The sequence below is a fragment of the Macrotis lagotis genome, chromosome X (assembly GCF_037893015.1).
Source record: "Macrotis lagotis isolate mMagLag1 chromosome X, bilby.v1.9.chrom.fasta, whole genome shotgun sequence".
Taxonomy (NCBI): domain Eukaryota; kingdom Metazoa; phylum Chordata; class Mammalia; order Peramelemorphia; family Peramelidae; genus Macrotis; species Macrotis lagotis.
This window is the reverse complement of record NC_133666.1, coordinates 675173789-675183969: the sequence shown is the minus strand read 5'-3', so window position 1 is coordinate 675183969 and position 10181 is coordinate 675173789. Positions and strand designations below refer to the sequence as shown.

The window sequence follows — 10181 nt, the reverse complement described above, 5'->3', positions numbered from 1 at the left end:
CTTCCCTTAATAGGTTCTGGTCCAGTCCTTTGGTCCACACAGTCTAGGTGAATCGTTTCTAGATTATATGGATCCCTCCAGCTACACGTTCCAATCTGCCCACAGGAGACAGGCCAGCTGTGAAGCTGTGAGGTGACAAAGGGGATTGCCCTTCTCGGGGTACAACTGGAAGAAGTCAATTGACATGTGGCATCAAAAGTCCTGAGGGAAGGTGAGGTGGACCACCCTGAGTTGGAGGCAATTGTTGAAGTAGAAAATTGTGGTTGTGTTGTGTTTTAACAATTTTATCATTTTTGTCAAATTTTATATATTATTTTTTGGAGAGGCAATGGGGTTAAATGACTTACCTCAGGGTCACATGGCTGGTAAGCCTGGAGGGTCTGAGGCAGGATTTAAACATTACTGGACCTTTTAACTGTGACACCCAGCTGCACACCCTTTTTCCTTTATTAATTTTTTTCACTTTTTCTATAAAAATTACAGGAGGAAGGGGCAGCTAGGGGTTGCAATGGATACAGCACTGGCCCTGGAGTCAGGAGGGCTCAGGTTGAAATCTGACCTCAGACACTTAATACTTACTTAGTTGTATGACCTTGGGCAAGTCATTTAACCCCATTGCCTTGAAAAAAATTTAAAAGTTACAAGAGAAAACTAAAAGGAAGGCATTTTAATTTTGGTGGGTCCCATCACTTGGACAGCACTGCTTTCCTCCCGCTGGACTCTGAGGGACTAGGACATCCTGGAAAAGTACTTCTGGGAGGCCTCATCTACCCTTTTCTCAGCTGCCTGTGGTTCGGGATCTCCAGGCCCTGCAGGGGTGTGAAGGCTACACTGGCTGGCCCAGAGGCCCAATCTCCAAGAGTAGACTTGCCCCCAGAGCCCACACTCTGCTTCTGCAGGATCCACTCCAGAGTCTTGAAAATGCAGCTTCGGTGGCCTGGTTACCTTGCTTCTGGCACACACGCCCGCTGCCAGGCTTGCCCAGCCGGCCTAGGCTGAAGCCCAAGGCCTCCTGGTAAGCATCGTCCTCCTCCTCCCCAGAGCTGGTGCGGTCAGCCCCCGGCCGCTCCTTCATCTTTCGGTACCTGTGCCCGCAGCACTTCTTCCTCTGTCCATCCGGGGGGGGGGGGGCGGCCAGTGGCTTCACTGGCTTGCCAGGGAGTGACTCCTGCCACCTGTCCAAAGTTTGTTGGATCTGCGTCTTGAAGGCCGAGTCCAGTCTCCCCTGGGGCTGCCGGGCTCCACAAGGCCTGCCCCAGACCCGGGGACAGCGCTTGTGGAGCACCAGGAGCGGGACAGCGCCCGGTGCTGGACCCCGAGCAGCGCGTTGCAGGCGCGCATCTTGGCGAGCCTGACCGGGCCCCTCAGACGCCCGCAGCATCCTGGCAGCAACCCCCCGAGATCACAGAGAAGTGGGGGGCAAAGAAGGACATCCGAGACTCCAGTCCTCACAGACACGATGCCGGCGAGTGTTCAGCGCCAAGACCAGGGCGCGGGGCTCCTGCAGGCTGCCCAGCCGCTGGGTAGTGGAGGCGATCCGACCGCGCTCGCGGCCTTGGCTTGGATTTCTAGCAAGCTCTCGGCTCTTCTTACACTTCCCCAAGCTGTTCCCAAGCTCCTTGACTGTCCGGATGGAATGCCAAGCGTTCTGGGCAGGAGACTTAAATTCGGAGTATTTGTCCTGCATAAGTTGGTGGATGACGTTCACTCATTCCGGGGAGGTTCCCCCCGCCCCCCGGACTCCCTGTCACTTCGGGTGTCTTGGTCCGTTGGCTGACATACTCCCCAGTCTTTACCGAGTCTCCGGGGAGTCCAACTGCATCTCCTCTTGGACACTTTCGATGAGATTCTCCTCCCCCTCGCCCCCAATCTCCCACCGTCTTCCTGCTCCGCCAACACCTCCCGATCAGCCAAGGGCTGGTCTGCGAGCCACATTCTGGGACCTGAAGCCTCTTCACAAGAAGGGAGCCTTTAAGTTCCCAGAGACTGCCTTGATTCAATTCAGAATCTGAGGCCAATGGTCTATATTTCACATTGACTAGAATATCAAGGGAGCAGGGAACTGTCTCTCTCTCTCTCTGCCTCTGTCTGTCTCTCTGCCCCGTCTCTCTGTCTCTCGTCTTTTTGTCTCTTTTTTGTCTCTGTCTCTCTCTCTCTGCCTATTTTATATCCTGGCCTGCCTCCCTGACTCAATCCAGAATGTAATACCTTTCACAGTGAAAAGGACACCACGGGAGAAGGGAGCATAGTGTACATACTGTAGCCTTTGTATCCAGGCCTGCCTCCCTGAAAGGAAATGGCTGGGACTGGCCCTAGCAAGTGAACTGCCATCCTGAATGGTAGATCTTTAAGGAGGCGCTAAGAAGGAGCTAAGAGCTCCCATCTCCTCCTCATGGGGGAAGAGGGGTGAACTAAAATTCAAGCAACCTCTAGCAATCTTGGCAAAGCAAAGCTTTCCTTGGACGCAGCTTCTCCTTTTAAAGGCACCCCAAACTTGAAGGGAGCAAGAATGCCTGGGTCACTACTATTTTACTGTACTTTTCAGGTTAGCCTCTGTTGACAGAAGAAAGAGGTCTTGGGAGGATCTGGGATGGAAAGACAATCCTCTGTTAGAATGGGCCAGGAAGGCCAGATTGAGAACTGTTCGCTATTACTTAGCTCCTTCTTTTGGGGGGGGGATGGGGAGGGGTTTGCAAGGCAAAGGGATTAAGTGACTTGCTCAAGGTCACACTGCTTAGCAAGTATTAAGTGTTTGAGGTTGGATTTGAATTGAGATACTCCTAACTCCAGGGCTTGTGCTCTATTCTAAGTGCCCCCGCTTAGTTCATTCTTAAAGAAAAATGGTGAGAACCTTAGTTCTTTATGCCTTTCATTGTTTTCCTTCAAACTTCTCAAAGAATTTTATCCAATGCCTGTTCCCACCTTCTCACTTGGCAGCCTTAGGTTCCCCTTCTCTGATTTGGAACTCAGGAACTTCCAAATAAAAAAAGACACCTGACATTTCCCCTCTGATTCTTCTTTCTGAAAATTTCCTCAAACCTTTCTCAATATATTTACTTTTTTCCCTTAATATTTCTACATTTCTCTTTCAATATGAATGTTTACATGTGTATCTGTATGTATGTATGCAGAAGTATACATTTTCCCCTTAATATTTCTACATTTCTCTTTCAATATGAATGTTTGCATGTGTATCTGCATGTATATATGCAGAAACCTACTTTTTCCCTTTAATATTTCTACATTTCTCTTTCAATATGAATGTCTACATGCCTATCTGTATGTATATATGCAGAAGCACATATCTGTCCCTCCCTTTTCCTTGATATGATCCTCTTAAGCCTTCATTTTAATCACCCCATTCCTACATTCTTCACATTCCACTCTCTCTCAGACTCTAATTCCTCCTCTGAATTTCTTATTTATAATTTTAGCACATATTGTTACTAAATAAACCCAGTGAATTTCTCAAATCTTTTTCCCACGTCCAGAGAGAATTTCACCTCAGGTGACCTTTCCCCTATTTTTTTTTAGTTAAACCCCTTGCTTAATTAAACACAACTGAATTATTTTCTAGGAAATCAAATCACTTCTCTCATTTGCCCATAAAGGGACAGGAAATCATAATGACTATTCCTGGTCTAACTCTATTGTAGATGTCTATAAGTAAACTTCTCACAAATCCATTAAGATAGCCTTACTAATTACACAAATCTTTAGGAAGCCTCCAGTGGCTTATAATTTTACTGAGGCAGTAAGTGGAATTCTGAGCTCTCTCAGCCCTAGTTAGCAACTTGCAAAGGCCATGACTGCTTCATTGACACTTGAGGTCTGATAGTCTTTATACAGATCAACAAAAAACATTTTTCTAAACTAAAGGACATTCATCTATTCCCTATTTTTTCTTCATTTTTCAAAATCTGAAGAGAGCTAATATTCTGTTCTAAATCAAGAAACTTCTAAAAATATTTCTTCTAGGAGTAACCTGCAAAAGGCCATTATAGAGAAACCTTGATCCAAATATACCTTAAAGAACAAAAATTGATTTTTGCGAGTTTAAACACAATGGATCAGACATTGAGTGAGCAATTGCAGGGAATAGAATATCAACAGAGAGCAAAAATTGTAACCCTAAATTTGTATAAAGATTCCCTCCAATTGGGTTTACAAGGGGATATAAATATAAGGAAAAAGGAATTGTCCAAGAAAAAAGAAAAAAGGACCCAAGGGAAGCCATGCTAGAGGATAAGTTAGGAAGAGGTTGAAGCTACTCTTAAACACCCAACAGCAATACAAATTTAGAGGTTTTATTACCAAATGAGATAAGGCTAATATTGGGTTACATAGATAACTGGGATTAGGACCTCAGGTTCTTTTTTGGTTTTTGCAAGGCAATGGGGTTAAGTGACTTGCCCAAAGCCACCCAGCTAACTAGGTATTAAATGTCTGAGGCAGGATTCCAACTCAGGTCCTCCTGCCTCCAGGACCAGTGTTCTATCCATTGTGCCATTTAGCTGCCTCCTATGACCTCTGGTTATAAAAGAACAAAAATATTATCTCCTAAACCAATAAATTTCATGCATTTCAAAAATCCCATTTTTAAAATAAGCTTTCCTTTTCATGAATCAAGAAATCAAGAAATAGTTATCATTTAAAAATCAATTTGGGGGCACTGCAACATCCACAGCTCCCTCCACCTCAGATGCAGCTAGAGACTCTCAGGCAGTTAGGTGGTACAGTGGATAGAGTACTGGCCTTGGAGTCAGGAGGAACTGAGTTCAAATCCAACCTCAAACATTTATTATCAGGGTGACCTTGGGAAAGTCACTTAATCCTGGTTGCCTGACATCCAGGGCCATCTCCAGTCATTCTCATTTTCAGAGCTGGCCACTGCACCCAGATAGCTCTGGAGAAGAAAGTGAGACTGGGGACTTAGCACAGCACCCCCTCATTCACATCCAATTCATGCACTTGTCATGGCATCATCTCCCTGATATCATGTGGTCTTTGCTAGTAGAAAGCTAATGTAGCTGCCTGATGACAACAAGTGAGAAGTTACTGGCTCTGATCCTGGGCCTCAACGGCTCCTGGGTGGAACTCAAGATGGCAAAGATGATAATAGAAATGGGAAAAATGGAGGAACTAGATCATGTTCCCTCCTCATCCTCCATTCATGTTGGAGACATGGAGAAGATTCTTTGGACTCCCAGCAAGAATCAGACCACAGTAGTTCTAGAGGTAGTTAGTTCTCACTGTGACAGCTCTATGCCTCAAGAAGATGGTCATATAATGTTTGATGTGGACATGCACAGCAGCAGCAGGGATCATAGCTCTCAGACTGAAGAAGCCGCAGAAGGAAAAAAAAGAAGGGAAAGCTTTGCAGAAAAGTGTTGACCGAGTACCAGTCTGGTCCAGTTGGCCTGAGAACAGTCCCCCCCCAAACCAGTACTGCTTCATCACTTTAAGTATGAGGAAAAGTGGAACTATGAAGAAAGGGGGAATTTTCTCTGCAAAATTTCTTAAAGTATTCATTCCATCGCTGTTCATTTCTCATATTTTGTTTTGGGGACTCAGCATCTACATTTGAAAATGCCAAACTCCCTATATGCCATCTGGAGGGTACCTGCCCTGCATCATGCTGTCCTTTACCCTTGGATACCTCCAGTTAATTGCAAAATAAAGTTTATTTCATTTATTTATTTAATTAATTAGTTCCTCTAGAGTTGCATTCATTTTAATTTTTGTTCTTAGCTCTCCATGGACTTCAAACTTAGGAATGACATATCAATAATAAGCCCATACAATAGCTACTAAAATATAATTTTTATTTTGAGATATTTGAGACTTTTAACATCCAGCAACTTATAACTTTTTTTCAGAGGAAGGGGTGTAGCTTAAAGATTTTGGAAGTTCTTTTTCTGGAGTGCTCAAGATGATTTCAAAAGGCAGAGATTTTTTGATGGGCTCCTTAAAGAACCTTTATAAATAGAAACTATATCTATATCTATATTTATCTATCTATCTGTTATCTATCATCATCTATCTATGCATAGCTATAGATACAGATATATATGCACATATATAAAATTAGGTAGCACAGATCTAAATTTGAAACTACTTCAAACCTCTTATTAGCCAAAGCAAGTAATTTGTGCCCCAGATTCCCCATTTAGAAAATGAAGATAATAATAATATATACCTCACAGAGTTGTGAGGAGCACATGAATTAACATACATAAAACTCTTTGCAAAATGTAAAACACTATATAAAAGCTAGTGAATTGTGTTAGTTGTATTGCTGTGAGGATGCTATCTAGTCATTTTTTGTGGAAATTAAAATTACAAAAGACAAGTTCTCAGTATGAAAAAAATTTATTAACAGAGGCCAATATATCATCAATAAGTCTTTCTGAGTGTCCAAAGACACAAAGGGAACATCTCAAACTAATTTAAATTCAAGCCTGCCTTCTTGACAGCTAATTACTGGAACTTTCTTTGACAAGTTAATGGCAACCCAGATTGATGGGCATTTCATGACAAGATGGACTAAGAATTCTTGATTCCTTCTCTTAAAGGAAGGAGTAAGCTGATTTTGATTTTAAAATAATTCTCAATAATATACAAAGAAAGAGAAAAGAAGGCAACATCAGACTGACTAAGGAATCAGGCAATTCTCCCATAATTCTTCCTGGTACAGTGTCTGGAAAATTCTCTTACAATGTACATACTTATGCATTCACACATGGACACACAAGCACACAGAAACATGTGTGCATGCTGATGCATGCACATAGGTTGGATGGAGGAATAAAGGGAAATTGGAGGCACAAAAGCAATGGAGAGGAATGGATAAGGATCCTAGTCATCTCCTTTGGTGGACTCCAAGAGGGACTCACTCAGTGCAAGATCCCAGTAATGTTCAGCCCCATGCTGTTTGAAATACTCCCTGGCCATGATCTCTGTAGGGCACTGTTTAAACCTCATTTCTCCAAAACACCTAGCTTTGGCAGTGCCCTCCCACACCAATGAACAAGTGTTGTTTTTTTTCATTGTCTCATCAGAATTCTCATCATTTTCCTTCTGGTTAAATGTCTGTTCATCCCATTTTATCCGGTGTAGCATAAGTTGTTTGAATGCTCTCTGTGCCTTAGGACCCCCTTCTACCACCACCACATTGACATCCTTGTGAAGCACCACCACCCCTGAAAGGTATAGCTGCCCAGCATTGACCTCAATCTTGAACTTCTTGGCTGGGTTGCTCAGATTTCTAATTCGATATACAGATATGTGTAGCCCCTGTGAAAGGTCTTCCTTGAGTTTTTTAATTTTCTTGGCCTTTCTCTGTTCTGCTGTTAGTTTTCGGGCAGCATTGGCTTCTTCATGTGCTTTTTGTCTTTTTGCCATCTGGTCTCTGACATGGGCTTCCACCTTTGTGGGGTCTTGAATAGCTTCTGTGCCCAATGCTCTCATCATGTTGGAAATTCTCACTTTGGGTTCAGGAGGAAGCATCAAACCCAGTCTGATTTTTTCTTGTTGCTCCTTCTGGGCTGCCTTCCTTGTCTGCCTCCTAAGTTTCTTTTGTTCCTTCTTGGTGAGGTACACTCTGGCCATTGGTGGTTTGTTACTGTCCACTAGAGGATTTAGCTGGGCTGGATGCTCCACAAGATTTGTGATCCCAAAATAGTTCTCTTCCTTGAGAGCTTCCCCACTAGGATCAAACCCATTGGGGATAATGTAGGAGTCCCACCACTCAACATCAGGAATCTCTCCTTCTTGGAGTTCTTGCTTATGGGCAATAAGCGCCAACTTGGTTGAAGTGTGAATGCCAGTGTTTCTGGCTGCCTGTGAGATCTCTGCCTGGAGCTTTTCTAGCTGAGCCTTTGTCCGTAATCTCTGGGCAATCTTTTCAAATTTACCCTTGTGATGGAATGTAAAGGTCCGTCTCTGGCGCTGAAAAGGTGCAATGGAGATTCGAGGATCAAAAAATGTATTAGATTCCATTTCTTCTAATGGCTTCTTTTTGACTTTCTGTCTGAACTGTTCCTGATTCTTAGCCCGAATATTGGCCTTTAGGATTGGCATTCTGGGTGTCAATTCAATCTCTTTGCCTGTAGCATCTACAGTTCGTCCTGCTTCATTCAGGATAAGAGGTATAGGTTTTGTCTTGACCTTCAGCTCCATCTTTGGATTAGCAATGCCCATAGCATCAAAGTTACCCAATTCAATCTTGTTGGCCATTGACAGTTGAGACTGGATATGAACTTGGAGTCCAGCTATTTTCTGTGCCTTTTCACTGACATCATTCATCAAACTAGCAGCCAGAGAAGGTTGAATAGTTTTGCCAATTGGCAGATACTCTGACTGGGAAATGGAAGCGGTCTTTAGTTGAGGTGTGGGAGAGTTAATGAAGCCCAACTGTTTTTTCCTTTCTTCAATCTGCTTGGTGGCTGCCTTCATCATTTCTTTGATCTGAAATGTTGTCAGCATCCCTGGGCTCTCAGATGGTGGTCCAGGAATTAACTCTGGTTCTTCCCCCATTTCATCAAATCTTGGAATACACCTCTTCTTCACCCCTGATGATTCCTTAGAGATTACTGAGTCATCACCAAATACCTCCTTCAGCTTCCGTTTTTGACTCCTGTAGATGCTAGATGTAGAATGCTTGGAACTGTGTTCCTGCTCCACAACCTCAAATAGTTTGTTGATGAGCTGGAGGGTAGACTCACCAAGTAATGGCTTCAAGTGATCAGTTGCTTTCTCCTTATCCATGCCTTTTCCTAAACAATTTAATGCCGCCAGGACCACTGTGGGCTCTGAGAAACCCAAAACCCTTTTCACTGTCTGCTCAATCCTTGGCTTCAGTTTCTCCAGCTCCCTCTTGGGTAGGGTCATTCTGTAGAAAAATCAAAAGACAATGAAACACCCTGGGATACTCAACACTGCACCTCACAAACTTCAGCCTCTGACACCAATTTCTTGGTCTCACACTACTTTAGAATGTTACAACATATGGTCAGTAGGACTGATAAAATAAGTGCAAAAATGATTCCCTACCCCAAAATTCCCTACCAGAAAATATAGCTGGATTTTAAATATTTCTACATTTTTAGGGGTGTAAATGTCTAACAAATTAAAGCATAAAACAAAATAAGTCACTCACTCTAGTTTTTGTCCAGAGACGATCGTATAGTTCTGAAGATGGAGAGAGCCAAACCAAGAAGATAAATTTACTATAAGGAAGCTGTCCTCTCGCTGTCAAAATTTTCCAGATGAATCCACAAAAATAGAAGACAGGTTTCTGATAGGAATCACTTCTTATTCTAATCCCTAAATCATGGGAGCCAGCAAATAATCAAGAAATTGAGTTCAGTGGTCTCAGTTGGACCAAAGATTCCAAGTGAGCAAAGAGAATCTCGGTCTCTTTTATATCTGCCTTCCTAATCCTCCCCAGCAGGTGAAAACCAACTTTGATAGGTGGGTTTTTAAGGAGGTAGACTGAGAGTTCACAAGTCCTTCTGTGGGGGAGGGATAATTGACATTAAAGCAGCATCTATCAATCTGGGCAGGGGAAACCATTCCATTCAGGATTTTTCTAGATAAATTTCTCCTTTGGAAACCAGGTCACCATAAACTCTGATGAAGGGAACAAACATGTCTGGAACATGCTGGAATGGCTCAAGTTGGCTTCTGTTAACAGTGAATAGCCCAGGGCTTCTGAGGTGACAAAATAGAATGCCATTCCTAGACCAAAATTGACTTGAAGGAAATATTACAAATTAACATTAATAATCAAATGACACAGTCTTAAATTTTATTTTCTACAGTGAAAAAGTTATAAATCCTAAATAAACTCCACTAGTAAAAGTGGAAATTATAAATCCTAAATAAATTCCGTTATGTTTCTGAATAACTAGAGAGTTGAAGGAAAATCTGTTCTATTATCTTATGGGGGAGAGAGGTGTGAACTCTATGAAAGAGAAATACACTTCAGATGGTTAAGGTGAGTTCTCAATCCATCAGATCAGTTGCAGTGTTATAGAATGTTATTATTAATGTACATGTACAATTTTATTTTTCAGTATCAACAACTCTTTTACAATAATTTGCAGCTGTAAAGCAAACCTCTGAATTTCCTATTCAACCTGGGCCTGACCTCAAGACCTTGCAAGCCACAGAAGTCT

At 42.8% G+C, this 10181-nt stretch overlaps 2 pseudogenes; one reads left to right on the top strand and one right to left on the bottom strand.

Annotated features, from left to right (window-relative positions):
- Window positions 1-5037: 5037 nt before the first annotated feature.
- On the top strand, window positions 5038-5587 carry LOC141499580 (BCL2/adenovirus E1B 19 kDa protein-interacting protein 3-like pseudogene; annotated as a pseudogene).
- Window positions 5588-6858: 1271 nt separating this feature from the next.
- Window positions 6859-8892, bottom strand: LOC141499579 (U4/U6 small nuclear ribonucleoprotein Prp3 pseudogene; annotated as a pseudogene).
- Between the last annotated feature and the right edge of the window lie 1289 nt (window positions 8893-10181).